Source organism: Gambusia affinis, linkage group LG18 (assembly GCF_019740435.1).
Source record: "Gambusia affinis linkage group LG18, SWU_Gaff_1.0, whole genome shotgun sequence".
Lineage (NCBI taxonomy): Eukaryota > Metazoa > Chordata > Actinopteri > Cyprinodontiformes > Poeciliidae > Gambusia > Gambusia affinis.
The window spans coordinates 18888108-18912658 of NC_057885.1; the positions used below are offsets into that span (position 1 = coordinate 18888108).

The 24551-nt window shown below is 40.6% G+C and overlaps 1 protein-coding gene across 2 annotated transcripts in view; it reads right to left on the reverse strand.

Annotated features, from left to right (window-relative positions):
* Positions 1–24551, reverse strand: part of kdm6ba (lysine (K)-specific demethylase 6B, a) — a 107051-nt gene that overhangs the window by 26092 nt on the left and 56408 nt on the right. For both annotated transcript variants that reach the window (XM_044097436.1, XM_044097438.1), the window contains one exon: positions 3642–3714. The gene's annotated coding sequence lies outside the window, so the exon portion shown is untranslated. The remainder of the gene's footprint in view (positions 1–3641; positions 3715–24551) is intronic.

A 24551-nucleotide genomic window follows, 5' to 3' on the forward strand; every position in this document is an offset into this window, starting at 1 on the left:
TCTCAATAACTAGAAACAAGAAGGCAGATAGATATGCAACAAGGGAGGATGGAGAACAAATGTTGTAGGGAATGGATGGATGGTTTTCAAGACTGATGAATGGTTGGACGGATGGACAGACAGACGGATGGCTGGTTTTCAGGGTGGATGAACGGAGAAATTGTTTTCCGGATGAATAGATGGAGGGTTGGTTTTCTGGATGTATGGATCGATGTTTCTTCAGACTAATAAGTGGATGAATAGGTGGATAGATAGATGGATGGATGGATGGATGGATGGACAGATGGTTTTCAGGGCGGATGGATAGATGAACAGTTTTCTGGATGGATGTTCGGTTGGTTTTTAAGGCGGATGAATGAATGGATGAATGATTTTCAGGGAGGATGGATGGATGAATGGTTGTCAGGATGGATGGCTCTTTTAGACATTTGGATATTTTCTATGCATTATTTTGCTTTGAGCATTATTTCGACCTAGAAACCCCTGAATCTCAAATTCCAGACTTTTCCAGCTTGCCTCAGTTCGCTGGAGAGACCATCAGCTCTCTGATATGAACAGGAAGAGGATCACTGATTGATGTGGGACTGGGTGGGACCCTCACATGCCACACGCATACACACTCAGCTTCCTCCAGCTGTTTCCTTCATTAACATACCATATTTGTATATAATACCAGTCTTGGGAAATTAAATTCTCATCCTTCCTGTCCCACAACAAGGGAAGCCACGGCATTGTAGTCTGTCAGGAGGTCCTAAATATATATATGTATGCTACAGGAAGAGACAATAAGGACGGAAAGCGAAGTGTTTAAGCCCTTCGAGCTTTAGTGGGAGGCTAACAGCCCCGCATTCATATGTATAAAGAGACCATGCAGATGTTTGTGTGTGTGAAGAGGGAAGGACTGTAATTACAGAGATCAGAGACCAGGACAACCCAGTTCTCACACTCCAAATATACAGCACAGAGCTGCTCTCTCATGGGTACAAGCCCTAAAAAATTCCCTTCATTCCATCCACACATGGTTAAAAAATAAACCGAACACTGATGAGGTCCAGACAGCAGAGCAAGAAGGAATGCTAGAGCTTCGCAGGGCTGGGAGGATCTCTGTGTTCTTGCAGACATAGGAGACCTTTCTGGTACAGATGGTACTTCTCGGCCTCCAATATGTAGGATTATATTTGTGTGTGCATGTGGCATAACGTGAGTCAGATCCTGGGTACACCGAGAGACCGGCAGACACGATAATAATCACCTCCACACTCCCTCCGCGAGGAGACAGAGCCGCACAGGCGCTCAGACACTCAGACGAGCTGCAGCACACCCACATGTAGCTGCCTGACTGCAGCGCAGCGGCTCTGATAATTAAAGCCCTCGTTCAGGGAGAGAGGCACCAACAGGGAGCCGAGCTGCAGCTAATCCTGACTGCAGCACTACGATAAGCTAAGCACAGCAGTCCTGCTTAATACACTCACTTTCCCTAAAATTATGCAAGACAGTCAGAAAAGTAACGCGTGTGCAGAGCTCTGAAAAGGAATGCATTACTGCTTATGCTGACCGACTAATTTATGACTTTCTTGTTGGAAAAAGTAGGAGCACAAAAAATTGTTGTGTGCAGCAGGTTACTGCTTTAGCGTGTAAAACTATGTCTCCACATTTCTGAGGTCTCAAACTCCGCTCTATAAAAAACTTGCAGATTGTGTTGCTGTTCGTTAGTCATATAAATCGTGATATGATGACTGAATCTGGTTTGTCTCTTGCAGAAAAGCAATCTTATGTTTAGACAAGAGCTAATACCTAATAAAATACATGGGATTATCAACTGTTGCACTTTAAAAAGGGAGAACAACATCATCGTACAAATATCTCAAGAAATGGACTCTAGTTACTCATAGCAGTTCATCAACTACACCAGTAAGGACAAAGAAGGGAGGTAAAAAATGCTTTAAATATAATATTATCAACTCAACACACTGAGTTGATCACTGAGCGATCATGCTGTGTTGTAATGGAAAGACCAAGATGCTATCTGCTAATAAATTATTACAGATCTTGATTTGTTATTTCTGAAACCAAAGTAAACCTCAGTTTATTTCTCCTGGTGGTTGAGTATTTTGATGAATCACAGTGGCCATAGCTGCCCACGAATAGCTGAAATCCTCAAATACTTCAGGCCTCCAAATATACCTTATTATGCATTAATACACAGAGTGGAAACTTCACACTACCACAGAAGCTATACGTTCTTCCTTACCTATATTTAAAATGGCACATCCAGTCAGCTGCAAAAATAATTAATGGCGCTCCTGGATTGGCTGCTTTGCAAACTCTAGCCAATAGCATCTAAAGTATTTCAGCTTCCAAAGCTGCATTTTCTTTTCAGTATTTTAGATATGCTCAATGGAAAAATAATTTGGAGTCATGTTCCAAAGAAAAATCCCCCAATAGAGTCCACAGTAATGAATATTTCCATTAATATTACGACATCTATTGCATAAAATCTCAACCATATTGCCGTTACTTTTGTGTCAGCCTATAAATGTACAGTAAAACTAACACCTTAGTAGGTAATTATAAAGAAAAAAAGAGGAGATGACAGTATTTTCTCAGAGTCACCAAGCTGTTTTGCTCGAATGCTGCAAACCTCTGAATGATGAAGCAAATCATTCACCTTCTTCCCTCCAGTGAAAGCTTTGAAGTTCAAAGACATGGGATGTTTAATGCCTGACTCAGATGCTTTTCAAGCACGTTTCGCTGCAGGACAGTTCAGACTAGCAGAAGAGTTTGTTTTGTGCATGAATGAGACTGCAAAGATAGCAATCTGCTAACACCTTATGATTCTACACCCCACCACCTTCTCAGCTAATGACTATGTGTGAGTAATGTGCTGTTTTTACTCCTACTATTCTCTTACTCATTTTCGCACTTCTCACCCGGCTTTACCTCTCTTACCTACACACTGATTTTTTACCACACAACAGGCCTAAACTGGAGAAAGCCTTCATCAGTAAGGAGGACAGGAAAGTAGAGCTGTGTTTGGAATAATTAAAGAGGACAATTAGCAGATAACATTAGCCAGCTGTTTCTGCCTTTTGAACACCATTCAACTCTCGCCAGACTTTATAAACATTCAACAAATAATCACAACCACTTCCCTTTACACCATTGGTTCAGTTCATTCAAGTTTAAAGACATTTCAATAAAGTTGGTGTCTGGACTTTCACATTGATTCTGTGTGTTCGGGATCATTGCCTTGCTGATGTAGTTTGGATCTACAGTACAGACCCAAAGTTTGGACACACCTTCTAATTGAATTCAATTAGAAGGTGTGTCCAAACTTTGGGTCTGTACTGTACATTCAGCGGTTATTTTGGTCTTGTGTGGTAAAAAAAAAGCTGGATTAGAGCCCAAATGATCATACCTCCACTACTGTGCTTGCCTGAAAGTGTTTCTTTGTATTTGCTGTTGTTTTCTGCTAAAGCAGAAGTGTTTTTGTTCTTGTTAGGTTAGATTTAAATCTTTTTAGAACCTGATAAGAATAAGATCTTCTTTATTACATCCTGAAACAACACTAGTGTTGCTTATCAAATGGTGGATGTGTGCACAAAACTAACACAGCTTCGAGTCCTCTAAAAGGGCCTTACCGAGTGACTGTAGGTTAAGTCCTTGCTTTTCTACTCTCAGGACCTTTGGGCCACCATGGCACCCTCCAACCTCCTGAAACCAAAACAAAGAAGAACACAGGTCAGGTGTGATAAACCACAGATGCCAAATTATACTACATATGACGCCAGAAAGATGCGGCAGGCAGCAGTGTGAAGAAGAGTTTATTCTTTGTCATATGGTTTGTATCTATATGGGTGCGTGACTCGATGTGGTCATGGCGCTGTTGGTATGTCGTCGGTTTTGGCTCATGAAACCACAGTGTGTGTTGGTGTGTCAGCCAAACAAGCGCCTGGCCCAGCGCTGTGGCCATCTGTATGTGTGCCGTCCGGTCAGTGAGTCATCGTGTCAGTGCTGGGTTGCAGGCCAGAGAACAGGTGGCACACTGGCGTAACGTCCCACCCCCAGCACACACCTCCACACACACCCTGAGAACACACACACACACACACACACACAGCACCTGCAATGTGCCAAAGCATTAAGACAAACAAGGCTACAAACACACACATATTTCATACAAATAGGTTCTTACTGCTCATGTTTTCAAGCAAAATTCATCCATAATTATATCCCATACTATGAAGCAAACTAACAATTTCAAATTAAATAAAAATAGTGCCTTCTATTCTAATAATTTGTGTGTAACTGCTGTCATGTCTTACATTGTCAGACCTCTCTTGTTCCTTTTATAAATAAATGATGAGCATTCACATCAGGATTCTGAAAAAACACTGTCCTGAATGAACGCTACTCCAATCTAAAAATGATGAGAAAGATTAATATTGGCCATCAACCCGATCATTGCATGTATCAAAAACAATTGATCATTATATTCATGGCATTTTGATGCAATGTTTCCTCCAGAACCAGCAGCCTGAGTGCCCTTAAGAAGTGTCATATCCATGTATATAAAATTAAAACCTTTAAATAAATTAAGTTTAACTTTTACATGTTAATGAAAGGTCTTAAACTTTGTCAATACCGACAAAATCTTATATATTCTATGTAGTGTTTTTCTCAAGACTTTTTGGTGAGGCAAAAGTTTGAGTCGATATTTTTATTGTATTTTGTGACTTGAGGTAGTAGTAGCTAACTCCAGCTAGCTGTGAATATTCTTTTGCTAACTAGTCAGAGGCTTAGCAGGTTACTTAGCGTCTTTCATTGTTAAGTGCAAATTTATCGCCATTCGGAAGACGTTCTTTTTTGCCACTGGCTCACTTCTGTTGCCAACCCTTACGATGCTTTGTCTATTATTTGCAAAAAAAGCTTTGCCGTACCGGGGTAAAGACTATAGAGAGTCATATGCAGTGTGAGAAGTTCAAAGCTGCTGCCAAGAGCAACAAACACACCCCAGAAATGTCACAGTTTTGATCTCCTGGCATTGCTAAAGCTCACCAGAAAACCAACACTGATCTAAGAGCAGCATTTCATGCGACACAAACTCTGAAGTCGGAGGTTTAGTGGACTTTAAGCACGGTGGTCAACTGCCAGTCTTTCCTACTTAAGAATTTTATTTCGACAAAGTTGTTACCATGGAGGGAAATACAGCTGAGAAGGACAAGAAATGGAAAAGAACTAGAGGAAGGAGAGCAACCGATGCAGCTATGATGACAAAAAGGAAAAACAATTAAAAGAAGGAATGGTAATTGATGTCTTCAACTGATGTAAGAATGCAACAATATCTATAATTAATCTCACAAGGAGTACAATTTGTTCCTCTTTAGTTTTCTGTATGTACGTACAAATAACATTAAATTTTCTTTGTGCAATTTTGTTGTGATACAGGTCTTAAATTCAATTCATTGTGGCCTTAAAAAGTCGTAAATTTGAGTTGGTGAAACCTGCAGAAACTTTATTAACTCCACTCAATGCATTTCTATCACTTTCATTTTTAATGTCTGAATGCAAACAAATCTCAAGTTTTCTTCCAAAGCTCCAGGTGATTTCTGATGCCTTTGCGTGCCAAGCAAACCCACAGGGCATCTTTACACTACTCTACCTTTCCTGTCTTTCTTCCACTTCTTCTCATGTTCTACCTGCAGGGCTGCACAAAAAAACACGCCCACGCAGCGCCGGCCTCCATATGCTTTCCTATTGAAGCAGAGAACAGAACAGCTTGTGCCGAGTGTGCGACAGTTGTGTCAATAAGAGGCAGAAATAGCTGGCTCAGCCTTCGCCGAGTTTGCAGCCTGGTGGCTAAGATCCCGAACCTTTGAACCAGGGGCCAGAGAGCAAACTCCCTGAAGGGGCCACAGCTGTGTGCGTGTGTGTGTGTGTGTGTGTGTACGTGTTTTTGAAAGAACGTGGGTGCTACCTTAAAGAAAGAAACTCAAATGAGTGTGTGCTGAGGGTTGCTTGTTGCTAGGGTAAAATATCTTCTTTTATGACACATCCAGTAAATGTCAGTAGGTTTGACATTAATCACATGCAGTTGCATTCAAATAGCAACAGATTAAGATTAGATGTAAGAGTGCGCGCGTGCGGGTGTGTGTGTGTGTGTGTGTATATGAGAGGTACCAATAGATAGAATGAGCGATAGCAAGATACAGAAAGTGGTGTTTATCTTTGGTCTGTAAAGGTTAACCAGTGGGAGCATCTCCCTTTGACATTAACCAGCACAAAAAGGAAGGCAGAAGGGTGGAGCAACAAAGAGCCGGCAGAGACAAAGTCGGAGTGAAAAAGCCGAGACTCAGACAAAAAAAGCGGCCTGAAAAAGATAAGAGGGTGAAAGCAGAGGAGATTTCCTAAATGCAGACAAAGGGTTGTATTTAGTTGCCACCCAACCTAAAATCGAACATTGTGTAAAAACAGATAAAAAGATCAAAACAATCCAGGAATAAAGATCTAGCTCAAAATCTGTATGACTGATCCGATGCCAAAACAATAAACAGTTTTAAAGTAGACAGAAGGTTATTATGACAAAAATCCAAAGAGCTCAAATTCAGTCAAACTTTAATTTTTTTTTTTTTTTTACATTTTTAAAAGAATTTCTTTTAGCAGATTAACACAGAGACCTTTCACCCTGCAAGTCCAATCTTAGATAAGCAAAGACAACAAAAGAACAAATGTTGAATTTATTATTTAAAGGAGGGCTTTGCAGGTATTAGAGACATCTAGTGGTAATTCACCAGAATACAATCAAATTAGTACAGCCCCTCACTCTACCTTTTGCCTTTTATGAAAAAGAAATCAAAGAGGCTTTTTTGACACAGAAGAGTTCCTGGAGCTGAAACATATCTTTACAATTCATCAAAACAATACCAAGAAAAATGAGCACATACTTAAAAACTGGCTTGCTTACTGGTACAAAAGGAAAGAAGGCAGGAAGGAAATGGTAACAGTTCAGACAAAATGTGAGTCAAGAGGCGATCTGACCACCATCACATCAAAACATCAACCTGCAAAGCCAGTTTAGCCTTTCCTACCACTACCTCGTTTAGTGGGTTAGAGGCCTCAACTTCCTTCCATACATTAAACATATATGGCAAGAAACCCTTCGAAAGCTGGGTCAAGTCTTTTTTGAAACACGGACGCTTCAGAACCATGGTGAAAATCCACCTTAAGAAAACAATCTTTCTGGCGTGCTGTGGTGGCGTGGGGGATGGCGCGACCCACATTTGGAGGCCTTTGGTCCTCGACGAGGCGGTTGCAGGTTTGATTCCCGGACCCGGCCGATGTTTGCCGCATGTCTTCCCCCCTCTCCTTCCCCTTTCCTGTCAGCCTACTTTCAAATAAGGGACACTAGAGCCCACAAAAAGACCCCCTGGTGGGGAAAAAAAAAGAAAACAATCTTTCAGGTCACTTGGTAAACCACCATCCTAAGAAAACACGCCTAAGTACTTTTGTGACAGAAACAACTTATCTCAACGCTACACCTGTAGATGTCTTACCTCAAAATCATACACAGACCTTCAAAACCAGTTTTGCCACCCTCTGTGGCAACAACTTTTCTTTGCAGGATTGTTTTTATAAAGCTAGTTTTTCAAACATGGATCTCCTGTTTAAAGTCACGCCACTGCACCACAATTACTATTAGGTTCTTTGTCTAGGCCTCTTCATTTTGGTTCCCTAGAGTGATTCAAAGCCAAACCCACTGGTTTGGTGGTATGTTGTTCTTTTTACCCCCCAAAAGCTCTTAGGTTTTTGCCATAAAGTTCTGCTTTTGTCTCATCAGTCTACTAAATATTTACTTAAAGGTCTTGAGGATCATCACGATATTTTGGGAACAGGATATGTGTAGTTATTGCCTTGGGATTGCATGGAGGGCTTTACATGTTCTGGGTTCTTCTGTAGCCTCCCAGATGAGTATTTGAAGGCCTCTTGGAGTAACTTTTGGAAGGTCACACTGTTCCATGTTTTTTTAATTCGAGGCTAATGGTTCCCAGATTTTCAAAGCATTGAAAGAGGCTTAGAAATGGCTTTACAAACCTTTCCAAAATAATAGATCTAAACAATTTAGCATTTCCTATCTGTTCTTAAAATCCTTGAGATTAGGGAATGATGTGCTGTATGTAGCCTACTTCATTTTGTGATGCAGGTGATTTCTTGATTTATCCATTCTTGACATGTTGATCACATTTAATTCATAAGCTAGAATGAGAGCCTTTTATTTTCCGACCGAGTCTGACTGATTTATATAGATTTTTGACTTAAACTTAATCATCTCTGCATATATTTTTTTTATCATTGTTCTATTCTAAAATTGGTTTCAACAGCACTGTGCACGTGGCATAAGCAAACACTGTGTCCAACCACATCTCTTTCACCACTAATGTTTATAATACCTTGCTGTAGAGATAAAATGAACACCCTACGGTACATTGACATGCATTGTTTAGCATGTGTGAGCTTGCATGGCGTGAGGAAGGTAGCCATGTTTGAGCTGCTCTAGTCCTGAGTCACTGCTGATTCAGCAAGGCTCTTCATGTTGGGGCAACAGGCTTCATACTTACACTGAGTTGCTATGAGGTGGTAATAGATCACCGACGTTTCTTCCTATAAGCCCCAATGCATTCACCATCTACTCATCTGTGTCTCTACTTGTTTGTTTTTCCAAGTCCTTCAGAAGCACCGAGCTCACCAGCTTTCAGGCAAATATGAAGGAGTTGCTTCAGGCATTAGCGAGCTAATCAAGAGCGAGGACCTGTTTTGCAAACGAGTAATCTCTTGGTATGCCATCACACCATATCCTGAAGGTGTGCAAGAGATTTAGACTCGGGTAAATGCACACATTTGTAGGATTGCTATTGGATGACAAAAGGAACTGGTTGCTCAGATGCTTAAAAACTGATCTGCCCCTTTGAATTTGGCTTTAAATTGGGTGTTGGCCGTGTTATTTTTGAGTGCATGCACGAGAGAGGCTGACGGTCTGCTTTCCGTCCTGCTTGCCTGTAAACATGCGTGCATTTGGGCGGCCAGAGCTGGCAGAGGAACAGACAACGCGGAGGAGAGCAGCGCTGGCTGTGGTTGAGGATGTTTGGCTCGGTGAACTTCTGCCACATGGCTTCGCCAAAAGGTCATGGTCAAAACCAACCCTAGTTCTCAAAACCAAAACTCCCACACTGACTCCCACGCATGAACACGCGAGAAGCTGATGGCTGTATGAAGTGACAGACAAGGCAGACAGTCAGACTTCCTTGTCGGGGACAGGCAGGAAAAAAGAAAAAGAAAAATGACACCCACGTGAAGAGGGGGAGGGTGACAGACGAGGCTGAGTCGAGCCCTGCGACGCACGGCTGGAGAGCGTCTGAAAATCGCCAGAAATGAGACAAAACGACAGAAAACGGGGAAGTGGAGAGGACAGGAAGGAGCAGTTGGTAATAAATCTAGTCTAGACAGACACTAATGAAAACAGGCTGACTGTCAGAATCAAGAGCTGTGAACGCCGCGCTTGTATGTGCGAAAGCAAAGAAAGGGGAGATTTAAGCAAGCATGCCTAAATAGGGGCTTTATGAAAATAACCCTTTTACCCTGGATGATCCTTCACACATAAACACATACAAACGTATTCACACAGCAGCTGAGCAGAGGGCATCCCTCACAGCTGTTGAAAGCATTCGGGGCAGCTACACCAATGACGTCAATTCTCCAAATAAAACGCTGCCTTAATCGTCAAACTCCTCTGAGTCTTTTGTTTTGAAAAGATCAAGTAACCCAAGAGAGTGCAGAGAAATAGAAACATCAAAATAAACCACTTGATTCCAGATATTTACAGCTCAGCATACAAACACAAGGGGATTTCCTCTACTTTCCACCTGTTGAGGAATCTGAGTGTTTTAGAAATTCACCAGAATAAGTATCTGTAGTAAAACTCCAGGAATCTAACTGACAATCGCTTGTTTGCTTCTGTTTGTACTGATTACAAACTTTATTGACACAAAAACAATTTCAACCTCGAAACACAACCCTGTGCAAGCTGCTGATTTAATTTTCAGCTTAAAACATGATTGCTGCAATTATCGGTTGTGCCTGAGCCTGTTTCAAAAGAACACGCAGTCTAAGAAACAAGCCCCAAGGCATCCCAGCAATATAAACACTTTTTTTAGAAAAAGAGGAAAGTAACACTTTCCTCAAACATGACAGATGGCTACGATAGTACCTCGTGGAAAACTAACTTTCATCACTTTTGAACTGAAGGATTTCTTGTGCAACCTAAATAAAACACATGTTGGCAGATTAGGGGGTTAGTTTATGGAGATGGATTCTGGATTGCTTTGGGTTAGAGATGCACCAATGTTCTAGCTGATCACAGATTACCAATCTTTAAAACAGATACCAATATTTTTGTATGAAAAATTGGCAATCTAATATTAATGGACTTTGGATTGCTTTGGGTTAGGGTTCAATGATTACTGATCTTGAAAAAGCCAATACCAACATTTTTTTTTAGTATGAAATGTTGCTAAATATACCAACAAAGTTGCTGAGTTGACAACAGCGGGGTGACTATTGTAAACATGCAGCCAGTCTGTCAATAGTCCTCTCTCACAGGACAGTAAGAGAGGACAGGTTGATTTTTTAGGCCTTTGCTGAGGTAGATAAGATCAGGGGATAAGACTGGGTTCACGCGTATGTTTTGTTTGATCTCCCAAAATTAAAGAAATTGGTGCAGACAAATAGGTGCACCCTTACTTGGGGTTGATTTGTTGGTAACTATATATATAGTGATGTTTCAAGCATTAAAAGCTTGTTTCAGGTATTCCAATGTCATCTAAATTAGACTTACATATAGGCTATATATGAACCTTAGCTTTATTTTACTATATCTACCACTATTCAGAGGTGGGCTTGTTGCTGGACTTTCGATTACTGCCACTTTGCCTAAAAGCCAAGACACACCGCTTGCATCAGACTCTTCACGCTCCGGTCTGATTTTTTTCTAATGTACAGGCTATGACCCGACGGCCCATCTATGGAGCACCGGATTTGGGAGATTGAGTATTTACGAGAGAGTACAGTATGTACCAGATATCCCGCCAGCATAAGCACAAACCGGTACATCGGTGGCTGCTCAAACAAGATTGATGTTTCACTCAATTTTTCTTAGCTCCTACCATGGCTCACTACACTACTTTTATTGCTAGAGATAGATTTTTTGTTTGTATTTCCCCCCAAAGTGGATCTGCTATACTTTGTTTCATACTCCTGACAATTGCTGCATAGTCCAGAGACGAGGTTGCAGGGAATCAGTAGCGGTCTGTGAGGCTCAGTATTGTGATTCCTGCGTAAATCATCCATTTCAATTTTCTGTCATATAGGATGCCAAATCGGATCAATTGTCTTGACCTTAAATCAACTGCACTTAATCATAAGGTCAAAAACTGCAGAATTCATTGTTTCATTAATTACTGCATGTTGTCAGGGTTCTCAACAGGCAAAGCAGCCCCATACCATCAAACTACCGTCATGTTTGATGGAAGGTATTGTCTTTCTCAGAAATGCTGTTCTAACTTAATGCCAGATGTAAAAGTTCACACACCCTTAAGAAAATTCAGTCTACATATTTTCCCGAAAGTCTCGGGAATCATTATGACTTTTTTTTTTTTGACAAATGTGAGACAGGTCTTTGTTTTTTATGCCAGCAGTTCTTCTGGCATAAAAAGAATGCCAGAAGAACTGGCACTTTTCCTTTTGCCCAGTCTCTCTTTATTTTTGTGAATCATGAACTCTGAACTTAACAGAGGAAATTAGGATTAAATGTTGTTCTGGGTTCTCTTGTGACTTCATATAAACGAGTTGTCGAAATATGAGGTAATTTTGGTAGGCCAATCACTCCTTGATGGGTTTCTAACGGTTCCAGGTTTTCCTCTTTGTGGATAATGAGTTTCACTGTGGTTTGATGGAGTCCTAAAGCCTAAAGACCTTTACATAGTCCATAAGAATATAACATTTGTTCTGTTTTAGGGCAGCGAGAAAATTAATCTGTCATCTTTTTCATGCAGCCCTGTTTTAGCGAGTTCTCACAGCTTGTTCTTTGCACATTGTTAGGGTCAAACTTTCTCACATGGTATCCAAAAACTATTGTGTGGTTGGTCAGAACACTGAAATATGTGGTTTATTTTGGGGAAGTGGAAATGTTTTCATTTTCTTGTAAATCCAGCCCAGGTGATCTGCACTTATACTTTTATTGAAGTGTGTTGCCAATTTTAGACGAGTTCTATGAAACTGATTTATTGATTATGTTTAACAATAACGAAGCCCGGGTGTTACTAGTAAAATGCAAAAATTGTGGTTAATCAGTTAAGTCTCATAAATGTTTCACAAAAAGAAGAAATTTAAACACAAATGCTCAGAATTACATTGGGCCACTAGCCTAGATAACGCCAGGTCAGATGTGAATATATTCAGCACAAAGTATAAACCCGATGTCTCTGGGACACTGGATTCATAGTCTGCATACGTGAGTAGAGTTGTCAGGCAAGCCCTGCCAAGCCCACATACCTGAGCAGAGGTGCTAAACTGTACTATCTAGTTGCACAATGCCATTTAGCAGTCACATAAAACAAACAACACTTGCTCAGGTCTTTTTTAACACTGCTTTGTTTGTGTTCCCCATTTAAGCTGGAACGATTTCATACCTATTAAATATAGAAGACTAGACATGGAAAATATTTAATTTGCAAGTGGCAATCCTTTTAACAATGAACGTGTTTTGTGAGAAGAAGTGGTGTGAGGCGTAGTATGCAAAGTGTGCACAAGGGGATGTGTGTGACATGAGCCACATCTCCTACATCTGTTCACAAAGACCTCTTTATCTCACTGAGGCACATGTGATCCCCACATGGGGGCTCCCACCATCCTGAAAAGACCACACACGCAAAACGCACACATATGTACTTACAACGTGACAAACACTCAATCACTTTCACCATCATGTAAGCACACAGTCACATGATATATACATGAGTCGCCCGTGCTTCCCCCTCTTAGCTCCTGTGTCTCTTTCTTCAGTCCACGCTCCAAAGGCAACGTCTGCCTGTCTGTGATCATGCACTTCCTGGAAAAACCAGGCGCCACAGCAGCAAAGCACACACAGACATTACAGCTTTTAATAACATCATTAAATATTACACTGAGTAAGCATGCTTAAAATTTTTCCTTAGGTTTCCATATGTTGGACACCTCACCGGAGATTAAGAAATGAAATCGTACATTTACACTTAATATGTTGGCTAGATGCCTGTAGAAATAAAAGTGAGACTTTCAGTGGCTAGCTTTGTTTTTTTAGTAGTCTACTTGAGTGAAGTACTTATAAATATTCGGCTTCTTGCTTTCTACTTGTAGACATCAGTCTGAGTGATCTGAGGTTTGAGCGAGACATTCTCATTTACGGTAACATTTAAGCAAGAGTCAGGCTAATAACCACTGAGTCAAGCTAACATAGAAAAGGAAGCAATCACCAAGAGTAGAGACAATTTAATCAAATATCAAGCTAACATTTAATTAAGAGGTAATGCTTATTCAGTATCAAGCTAGCAGTTAGTGAGAATACAGCTAGCAGCTACAAGTGACGCTTATAGTAAATCCAAGAAACACCAGAGTTAAGCTTGCAACTAGTCATCTCATGCTAAGAGGTACTTGAAATAAAGCTAATAGAAACAAATCAAGTTAACAGATAATCCAAGTAATACCTACAACTCCTCAAAGTTAAACTTGATTCAGTCATGCTAATAGGGAGGTATAAACATTTTCTGAACTGGGTCTAGATATCTGCAGATTCTAGCTATTCACTGGTAGTTACTGTGAACATGGGGGTCCACTGTAAACCCAAGTAAACGCTAAACTCCACAGAGTCAGACTAACAGTTCCTAAGAATCCAAACAACAGTAAAACAGGAATAAAGCCAATAACTAATCAAAGGTCAAACCTGCCTTGCTAATAACTAGAGTTATTCAGAGTTTGTCTAACAGCTAATTAAGTCAAACTGAAAGCAAATCAGAGTTAAAGTGACACCAAATATGAGTCAGGCTAACAGATAATTTAAATAGAGCTACTCATAATCAAGCTAAAAGATATCCAGAGCCATGCTAACAGTTTTTCAGAGTAGTCACTATGTGATACAATCAAAACTGAAATAATTCCTTGAAATTTGTCTGAAGACTATTTCTAAACTTTATTAATTTTAGCTGAGATGTGAAAATTTGACATCCTAACTTACAGTTCTTCCTATTAAATGTTACACTGAGGCTGCAAATCTATTTGTGCTGCAATGGAAAGACTCTTCCGATCACCTTGTAATCACAGCTGTAATCCTCTTCCACAGGAATCCGTGAGCAGCCTGTCTCCTGAACACTGGAGACATTTGCCTACTTTATGCTAATGTCGCATTTGATCCTTCTGAGGTTGTCTTTACTCGAGGTGTGAGCGAGCATGAGCTCAACGCGCCTGTGTTTGTGTGCGTAAATGTGTCCTTGACCAGCTGCGCAGGGCAGAGGAAATGAGGCGGAACCCAATCTGGTCCACACCTGTCTCCTGAGGGAGGAGCCTGGAGTGGCCCCAAAACACACACACACGCGCACGCACACACACTTTCTTAAGTGCACTGTTCACGTTCTGTATGTGCAGATAGATTATGCATGTAGTCGTCAGCTTAGAAGCTTGGATCTAATATGCCGGCGTGCATATTAATATATGCACGCAGGCAGTTTTATGTTCCTGCATGCTTCATGAGAAAGCGATGCATTGATGTGCATGTGTGTCGGTGCTGTATGATGGAGTGAGAGGAAGGAAGGGATGCTAAGGAAGCGACGCGCATTAAATATAGAGGAAGAAAGGATGAAAGAAAGAAGAGGGAGGGGAATCTTCTTTTGGACAAAGAGGGAAGAGGAAAGGGGATGAGGTGGAGGAGCGAAGATGAAGAGATCCAGGATGACAGTCACAGACACACAAGGACAGAGAGAAAGAGAGAGAGAGAGATTGAGAGAGATTGAATTAGTAAGGGAGGGAGAAGAGGGGGGTTACTCTGGGACGCACGAACTCGGTGACATGACACAGATGCAGTGTGCTACTGAGAGGAAGAGGGGAGGGGTGGGAGAGCTTATGGATTCTACTGCTCAGCTATATTCTGCAGCAAGAGAGGAGGATGACCGAGTCACACTGAGAGCACTGCATTTAAAAAAACTCAATATGACACACTGACAGATTATATTTAGCTTAAAGCAGACAGACTGGTAGATTTAATAATCATCATCCTGATGGGTTGACTATTAAGCAGATTATTTGCCAGACCTAAACATCAGAAATTAAAATTTCTATACTTCAAACTCAAAGGCAGAGAGCAGGGCTACATTTTTTTTATTGCAAAGTCCTCCAGATGCAGCTACTTTCAGGAAATATTTACGATGATGTAAACCAGTGACTGAAGCCCGGATTTCAGAGGAGGCAGAGGAGATATTTACGAGTCTTCCTGACATTTAAACTGATAAGCCTATCAGGTGATGATAGAAGCACCGATTATTTCCTAACAATCCCACCTGGCAGACATGCTCAGTAGACACCAGACAGAAATCAAACTGTCTATCATTTAAGGTGATACACTATAAGGAATGGTCAACACTAAAGCTTAACGTGACCTCGATAAATTGTGGCGTTCATTATCCACAGTCGCACCCACTGTGGGAGAGGAGTGCAGTTTTAGATTTAAGTACATTAAAATATGGTGGTAAAAAAAATTACAAGGTTTGAATAAGCAATTAAAAACCCCATAAAGATTTCAAGTTCCATTTTTACCAGCTTGTGTTTTGGGTGTCATGGTTGCTAGGTAACAGGACAGACGCCAAAGTAACGGCGGAAATAAATCTAAAGACTAGATCGCCCGATTTTATAGTCACTAACTTCTGCTCTTTGTGGTCAAAAAAGGGTGACGTCTTTTACTCAAGGTTAGAATTACTTCACTGTATGGTAAAAAGACCCTAACCATGAAAAATTAGAACTAATTTCCAATGTTAAGTCATTTCCAAAGTTATATGTGTATGTAAAAGTTAAAGAATTAAAAAACAGAGAGAGCATTTAGCAGCTAAAACTCTCTCAATCAGGAGCCTCTGCTCCTGACCTGCATCTCTAGTATGGGAAAAATTTACAAGTGAGTTTTAAATCTTAGCCCCTGGAAAACTCCACACACTCCCATGCAGATTGAATCATGAAGACGACCAGGCAGCTACAAGCTCAAAGCTGCCTCATGGTTCTTGATCAAGCAGAAAAACATCAGCAGTGGCACAACAAACCAACATTTGTTGACATTTTTCAGTCAGGATTCAACATGATATATAGGACATTCAGTCATAATGACAGTAATAGAAAATAATATATGGACAGAATGTGCCCGTCGTCTCCAGCGTCTGTCTCTGTACTGGATGATAATTACAGAGACGGGGGTCACAATTTGACAGTGATGTTTAAAAACGTCCCAGCATTTTCATGCAAAGCAGATTCTGCACTCCATGCAGCGTATAGAAAGTGATATATAGCATCTCTGCTACTCAATAACACATACACCCACGCAGACAATTCATGCACATGATCTCATTTCCAAGTCCCATGCAGAACACTGTGCTTCCACCCACCCACACACACACACACACATCTATTTTTCTTCCACAACAGAATGCCAGAAAACATACATCTATGCACATGGAGGCTGAGTATCAGGTCCCCCCCCATCCCTCTTCCAACCCCAGATTCATTTCATCACCAGGCCGTACACCTGCCAGCCCCACAGCAAGGTCGCACACCTCAATTACCCCGCACACGCTTGCACTCGCATAAACACAGCCAGGCTGGGGAGATAAGAGAGGAGGGGACGAGAGCAGATTTCATGCTACCCTGAGCACTGGCTAGCATGCACCGGTGTTTCTGACATTTTATTTATGATGTGCAATGTTCTGTACCTGCCCTGTCTTCCCCTTCTTTATCTCCCTGTCTGAGTGTGTCCCTGCCTCAGACGACCACATAAATTGCTTTTATCAACCAGCCATGTGAGAACTAAGAGATTATAGCACGTGAAACGCACACTGCGCACGGAGAAATAGATTTAAGTGTGAATAATACAGCGAGCGCCTTTAATGCTAGATGATTATACTTTTAATCCCGATTTTAAATTAGACACTGTGTCTTTCCATCAGCTGCCTGCAGCAGTGTAATATGAAAGGTAACAATCATCATCTTAACATAACAGAGCCTTCAAAGCAGGCTCCAACTTGAACGCTAATGCATCTGACAAACGCAATCGTGAAACCCAGCCAAATTAATGCACTGCTGGTAAATACAATCCCTGTATTTGCAGTTCTACTGCTGCTCAGCCGTGCAGCCATGGGAGGCAGCCAGCTGTGTTTGCACTGTGAGCTAACATAGCTGCCATATGGCAACAGAGTACAGGACACCGAGCTCCTGGAAACTGCAAACCGTCTGCGCTCTGGCAGTGTGAAGAGCTCTGGTTGTGTTGGACACTTCTGAGGGAATTTTTTGTTTTTTTCTTTGCTTTTTTGCAGGGGGATGTTGGAAGACTCCAGTTCGAAAACCACCTACATGTTGGAATGTGGCTGTGAATGCAGGAGGGTGTGATTTCTTTGCAGTTATATTTAAAAACGGATCGTTTTGGATTTTTTAAAAGCGAGGTTCTGTTAAAACGTTATACGTTGTTATGCTAGTGTTATGTTTTTATAATGTAAAGCAATTTGAAGTCCATTGTTGATTAAATATATTACAAATAAACTTGTCTTGACCTTATTGAGCATTCACAACAATCAAACGTTTGGTGTTTGAAAGTATGGTTCCTTTGGGGAGGTGTGAATGCTCAATCGATCTATGATCTGGACCAAAAAGCAAACTCTGATCTATAGTGCATGGCATTCTGGGTAAATACATCCAAAGCTAACATGTGTGTCTAGTACTTTTGCTTGAAATGGCTTGTGGTATTTTACCAAAGACTAAAACAAAATTCTACAACCGCTAAAATCTGACGCTACTAAATTTGTGTTTGCTTTCTGTGAAGAAAGAAGTTGGACTCGGTGTCTTCTTCAGAGACTTTCGTGTTGTTTCCTTCATGTGTTGCTGAAAGGATTTGGTTCCTTTGACACAGTGCAGGTTAAAGCAAACTCCACCAGAAAAAAATTTAACAAATGTTGTGATTTTGCTCCCCATCGAAGAAAGTCTACCGGACAATCAGATGTGAAAACACCCTCAAATCTGACTATTACAGAACCTCAGAGAAATCTGCTGTTCAGTGAGGCACTTGTGATTGAGAGAAGAAGAGAAGATTGAGGAATCACAAAAAGGAGTGAGAAATGTCTGGAAATGAAAGAAAGGATTTTGTGTGGATGAATGTCAGATGTTCATTAAAGGTATAACAACATACTTCATCCAAATCTGACCGCCATTTGTAAAAACTAACCAGAGCGACAACAGCACACTAAACATAATGTTCAACATACCTTCCATGTCCTCCATTTTTACACTGTGCAGTTTGTGTCACATATAAATAATTGTACTTTTTGGATTCTGAACCTAACTACACAATACCCACTAGATTTGTTACTCAACTGTCAGGGAAAAATCACCCGAACTGTGTAGAGTAGCCCTAAAACAAGCAGCACTTCTAGGTGTTAATGGGAAAGGGCCACAAATGAAGACAAAAGAAAGTTATCAACTGCCAGTTTTTATATAAAAATATTTTAGACTTTCACCCCTCTTCAAAAGTCCTTCAAAAGCAGAAGCGGTTCGTCAGACAGAACCTGAGTATTTCAGTTCACTAGTGTTATTTCTGTTGGAATTTTAGGGCTTTACTGATTAAATTGGGGTGGTTGCAAAGGCAGAGGCAAAAAGGTGAGAGAAAACACACACAGAGAAGCTTGTAATTCAATACATCAGTGATAAAAATCTTGAGGGAGTAATTCAGGCTGTTTGATTGACCTCCACTATCGACCAACCACGCCCAATGTACAGTCATACAGACAATACTCACAAGCAGAAACATTAATAAAGATTGGTGGCTAATTCTCTGAACTTAAAGATGTATGATTGCAGCATGTGTATTGAACAATGCGGAAGTTTAATTCCTCCAAGGCCATGACTTTCAGAATGCTACAAGTTTAAGATGGGAGGAATGGGGATAAAAGGCAGGAAAAGGGGCAGACAGAAAGGAGAGACGACTGTGAACAGATAGGGGGTAGGATGCAGTGCAGAGGGAAGGTGAGGGAGGGCACAGGCACACCAAGGAGGGATGAAGGACTTCTCGACACAGATCGTGTTACATGTCTAGGGACAAACATCCACACTCAGACCCATAAAGGCCTGAGTGTACCCACTGGCCTCCAGACACAATCACCCAGAGAGACACAGCTATATCCTCGTAAAAACACACCCAGACAGACTCAGCTTTTACTGTTTTATAAGAAAAAGAGGCACATTTAGACTGCAGAGAAGTCTGAAAAACAAGGCTAAAAATGTCCAAATCCCGCAGCAGAATTATGCCCGATGTAACGTTTGACCCATACATGAAGAAGAACTGGAGCGAAAAGCGTTACTGGACGCACAAAAGCAGCGCTATCATAACTGTTACACAACGCAGAATGGTCAGGGTTCAGTGTGGAACTGGGTTAAAGGGAGGAGTGATGCAAGACTCAGGAGTGTACCAGAGGAAGAGCATAAAAGAAAGGGAGAAGAAGCATTGAAACAATAAAATCCTTGCAATCTAAGATGCACATGCACAAACCTGAAAGGTCCTGACCTATTACTCTTCCGTATTAAACATGCGTTTCCATAGAAACACAATCCAGCTAATGCATAACTGTTAGCCACCTGATCAATGGTGGTGACTGTGGGGTTACTAATAGGTCGTGGCTGATTTGTGCATGGCGGTTTCGCATGCATCATTTAAAAAAATGTCAATGAGCACTAACCTGATTACAGAACTTCAGCAGGTCCAGGGTATAAATTGTCGTATAGAACTGGCTTAATATTTGATATTAGGCTTTTATACACAATGAGAATGTCTGTAGATCCTGCAGACACCACATGTACTGGTGGGAACTTTTACACAGCTTCCCACATATTCCACTACAAACTCAGTTGCAGACACAGGAACGCTCACGTGCACACACATACACACACACAATGGGAATCTTTGGGTTGGAGAAACGTAACTCATAAACAAATAAGGGCAAAACAAAAGAGGGCACAGTAAAACCAGAAACCTTCAAAGAGGCGATGAGGGTTTGCTGGATGCAATTACAAAGCAGAGTAAAAGCAGTTGTGTCTCTGCGTCATTATGGGAGTCTGTTCTGTGTGCTACCCCTACAGATTCTGTTTGTTGTGGTATATATTTCTTGTGCTTGGTTTGCCGGGAGCAAAATCCAAAAAAGAGCAACAAAGACAGAGATTAGAAATTACAGAAGTAAGCTCATATCTGTTATATTTTACTACAATTTAATGTTACAAAGTTGGATCTTTTCATTCTTCTCTTCTTTTATCAAGACCTACAAAGAAATATGTATTCTTGACTACAACCTTTCTGCAACTTTTAACAGGCTTTTGCAAGAAATGCCTTAGAACTACACACAAGTCTTCTGATGACTAAAAAGCAGCCATAAAAATCGGATGTGCGTGCAAACACACCATTGTAACCACCGTTTATGGGCTGGCACAGAGGCTAATCGCACAATATCTGATCATAAAGCTGTTAGAGAGTGTGATGAATTTATATAGTCTGTCCAATGGAGACACTCCTCTCCTAATTGAAGCTGTAGTTACATCATTCACCAGTTTATTATGTAACAAGCCAGCTATTCTGTAGTGTTGTTCAAAAGTTTCATTAAACATTTTATGGCCTATATATGCACTATAGAGTCTACTAGGAGACAAATGGTTCAGTGAAAATACTTCATGTAAGTGAAAACAGACTATTTCACCAGCCTGAGCCAACCGAGCATGCTTATAGAAATAGTGGCATTCTAACATTATCAAGTAAAAGTAGTTAGCATTCGCATTTAAAAATTAAATGCTGCGGTTAATTTGTAAGTAAAGTGTAAAAGTCTGTCGTTTACCAGGAATGTTATCATGATGACACCATGAAAATTTATCAAGACCATGAAAAACTTTTGTAGCAGTTAAAATGTTGATACATGAAACTATGCTAATGGTATGGAAAGTTAAGCACAATAACAATAATCCAACAATAGAATTGGCATGCCTAAATTAGAAATATAAGCATTAATTAAAACATTTCAGTAATGTTTCCATGCTAGTGCATTGAAAACTTGAGCATGCTAAGCCTAACTGCACTCTAATATTAGAACTAGAAAATTCCTGAAGAAATTTAACTGGGGCCTGCCAAAGTGTGCCCGTCGGTTTGGACCCAGCGTTCTGATGCTAACAATTTGCATCAATGCTAAAGAAAGCTGCAATGTAATCAATAGCATGTGGAGAATCACAAGAATGTTAAGTAAGCTGGACATGCAACATTCAGTATGATAAAGCAAGTGCATTAGCTAAAATGAGCAAATATGCTAATATAAGCATAAATACTTTCAGTAGCATGTGGGGTATCATTAGAATGTTTACTGTCATTTACTTACTCCATTAAGTATACTAAACATGGCTAATAAGTCTGAAAAATAGAAAATAGCTTATTTAAGCTAAAGGCTAATGCTAATGAACTGCCTTGCTGCGCAAGGCAGTTCTAACCTCGGATAAACAGATAATGCAGAATGATATCACTGCACGCCTCCGCGTGCACTGTCCAGAGGGGCATTTTGAGGCTTTTATTTTGAAATTTGCAGTAAGCTTCATATTAAATGCCCACACTAATCCAATGTGTAAGAGTGCTTTGGATAAACCAGTCACATAAAGCCAAAAGAGCAATTACATGATGTAAAAATTCCCAAGGCTTTTATTTTGAAATTTTTGTTAAGCTTCATTTGAAAGGGTCAAAGTCATCCCATGTGTAACAGTCATTGGATTAAATCAGTCATATAACGCTCAAAAAAGCAATGACCTGATGTAAAAATTTTCAAGGGCTTTTATTTTGAAATTTTCAGTAAGCTTCATTTCAAAGGTAGACTCATCCCATGTGTAACAGTGACAGGGTTAAATTAGTTATATACAGCCCATAGCAGCAAGTTTTTCTAAAGGCCATCTCAGTCCTCCTCTGTTTTAACTGAACTAGTAGTTCGAACTACAGTGATGCGTATTTGAAGTCCTCAGCAGCTCTCCCTGCTCTGGGTTCCGTTGCCATGGTAAATAATCCTCTCTGCCAGCTGTGAGTGAGACATCCAGGGGGAGACAATTCTCTGTTTGAGCCAGCCAGTTTGACTAAAAAAAGCATGGCAAAAACTGTTTCCGTTAGAACCGTAATACATATTCGAAAACCGTTTGAAGCATATGAGAGGGCTATTTGTCGTCTCACATAGTCCCGCCATTCATATCTCTACCTCACTCACAGTATTAACAGCGATGAGATAAAAAAAGTGTGTGCCAAGGTCTGAAATTTATCAGAAATACATGGAAGTGAATCAGTGAGATCTGTCTGCTACCCTGGCGCATGACTTTGCTCTGAAGCACCTGGAGAAAACTGTAAGCGCTAGATAATTTTTGAAAACATTTGACCGGAGCAGGCACGCCGTATCAATGTCATGACCAAGTTTGATACCAATCATGCAATATTTGTGGCGTGAGGCGAGTTAAAAAATGATTTGGGGTCGAAATTTCACTCTGACTCTCACTCTAGCGGAGCGGCCTTCACACTCTGATTTTTCCAAAATCAAAAACTTTGGGTCGCTTAGAAAGAAGTTGTGGACAAACCATAATACATATTGACGTGCTGTCTTCACTTTAAAAGAGATCACGACGTATCTACAAAATGAAGTTTGAATGGCGTCTCTACATAAGGTTATGACACAGAAAATCCTCAAAAATAGGGTATTTTCAGGATTTACTGGTTGCCTCGTCCCCTTAATGACGAGACTTGCACCTGGTGAGCTCGTTAGTGATTTTGGGGTCGTTTTTGCTTTTTCGTCGCCATGGTAACTCCAAATCCACCAAAAGTAATAGCTCCCTTCCGAGCAGGCCGCACGTTTGATACCACTTTTGTGGGTGGGCTCGAGATGCGAGCCGCATTAACGGTAACGGAAGAATAATAAATAATACGTATTAAAGAAACATTCTATTGGGTGTAGAACAATAGGTGCCTGCCATGCAATGCATGGAGGCAGTGACTGACTTGCTTCGCAAGTCAGTCACTGCTCTCCTTATGCATTGCTATGGGCAGGCCCCAATTAGTATATAAATGTAGCTGTTACCACACAAATACTAAGCCTTGCAGAATATGTGCAACAATGTAATAATAGGATATGAAACAAATGTTTCTTAATAAACTGATGTTGACATGTAAAATACATGCTGACATGTAAAATATTTAACTCGCTAATGCTAACTACTAAGATTAGCATGCTAATACTAAAGTGTGTACTGTATACAAATAATACCAAGTAGTTAAAGCTATTTTTTTTTGGGGGGGGGACAGCATTGTATGATAACCTTAACATTAATGTGCTGTTGGAATTAGCATGCTAACAGCTAACATTTTAGATGCATCTCTCTGTCAGCACACCTGAATCACATAATTAGGTCATACATAGGGTTCAGTAGAGCAGCCCAACCATGGTACTTGTGGGGCCAAAAACCACAGTCACAAGTAAATAGCTGCAATCTGCAAATATTTGAGATCCTCCTCTAAAAACACATAATAACTACCTATTTTAACAGTTCAAACAACAAATATACCTTAATATGCATTAATATGCACAACAGAAGCTAGCATCTACAGTCTTTCTCATCTCCGCTCTTTGAGGTACAGCTAGTCAGCACCAAAGAAAATTAATGGCACTCCTGGATTGGCTGATTTGCAAACGACCGGCGATAGCATGTTCAGTATCGTTGTGCTTAGATATTTCAGTTTCCCAAGCTGCATTTTCTTTACAATATTTATGGCCTACAAAAATTCTGCGAATTGGGAGATTTTCCTCTAGTAATTTCGAGTTGTGTTACCACAAAAAAGTGGGTGAATAACTAAATGCCATTCAGTACTTAGATTCAGGTGTGTTATAGGACACCGGCTCTCAAGGACTAGAGTTTGACAGCCCTGCTGTAATGAATACAGAAATGTTGTAGTTTGGTCCGTCATGCATTCTTCAATGAATTTTAGCAAAAACAGATCATGCTAACCTATGTCAGCAACAAAATCATGCCATTTATCACTTCAGGTTTAGTAGCTTTCAAGTGAATCCAGCTGGCCTTTATTTCTTCAATATAGCCTATCTGGTGCAGCATTTTGAAGCTCTACCTAAACACAGAGGCACCTGCTAACCATATCTGCTTCTTAGAACTAAATATGGTGA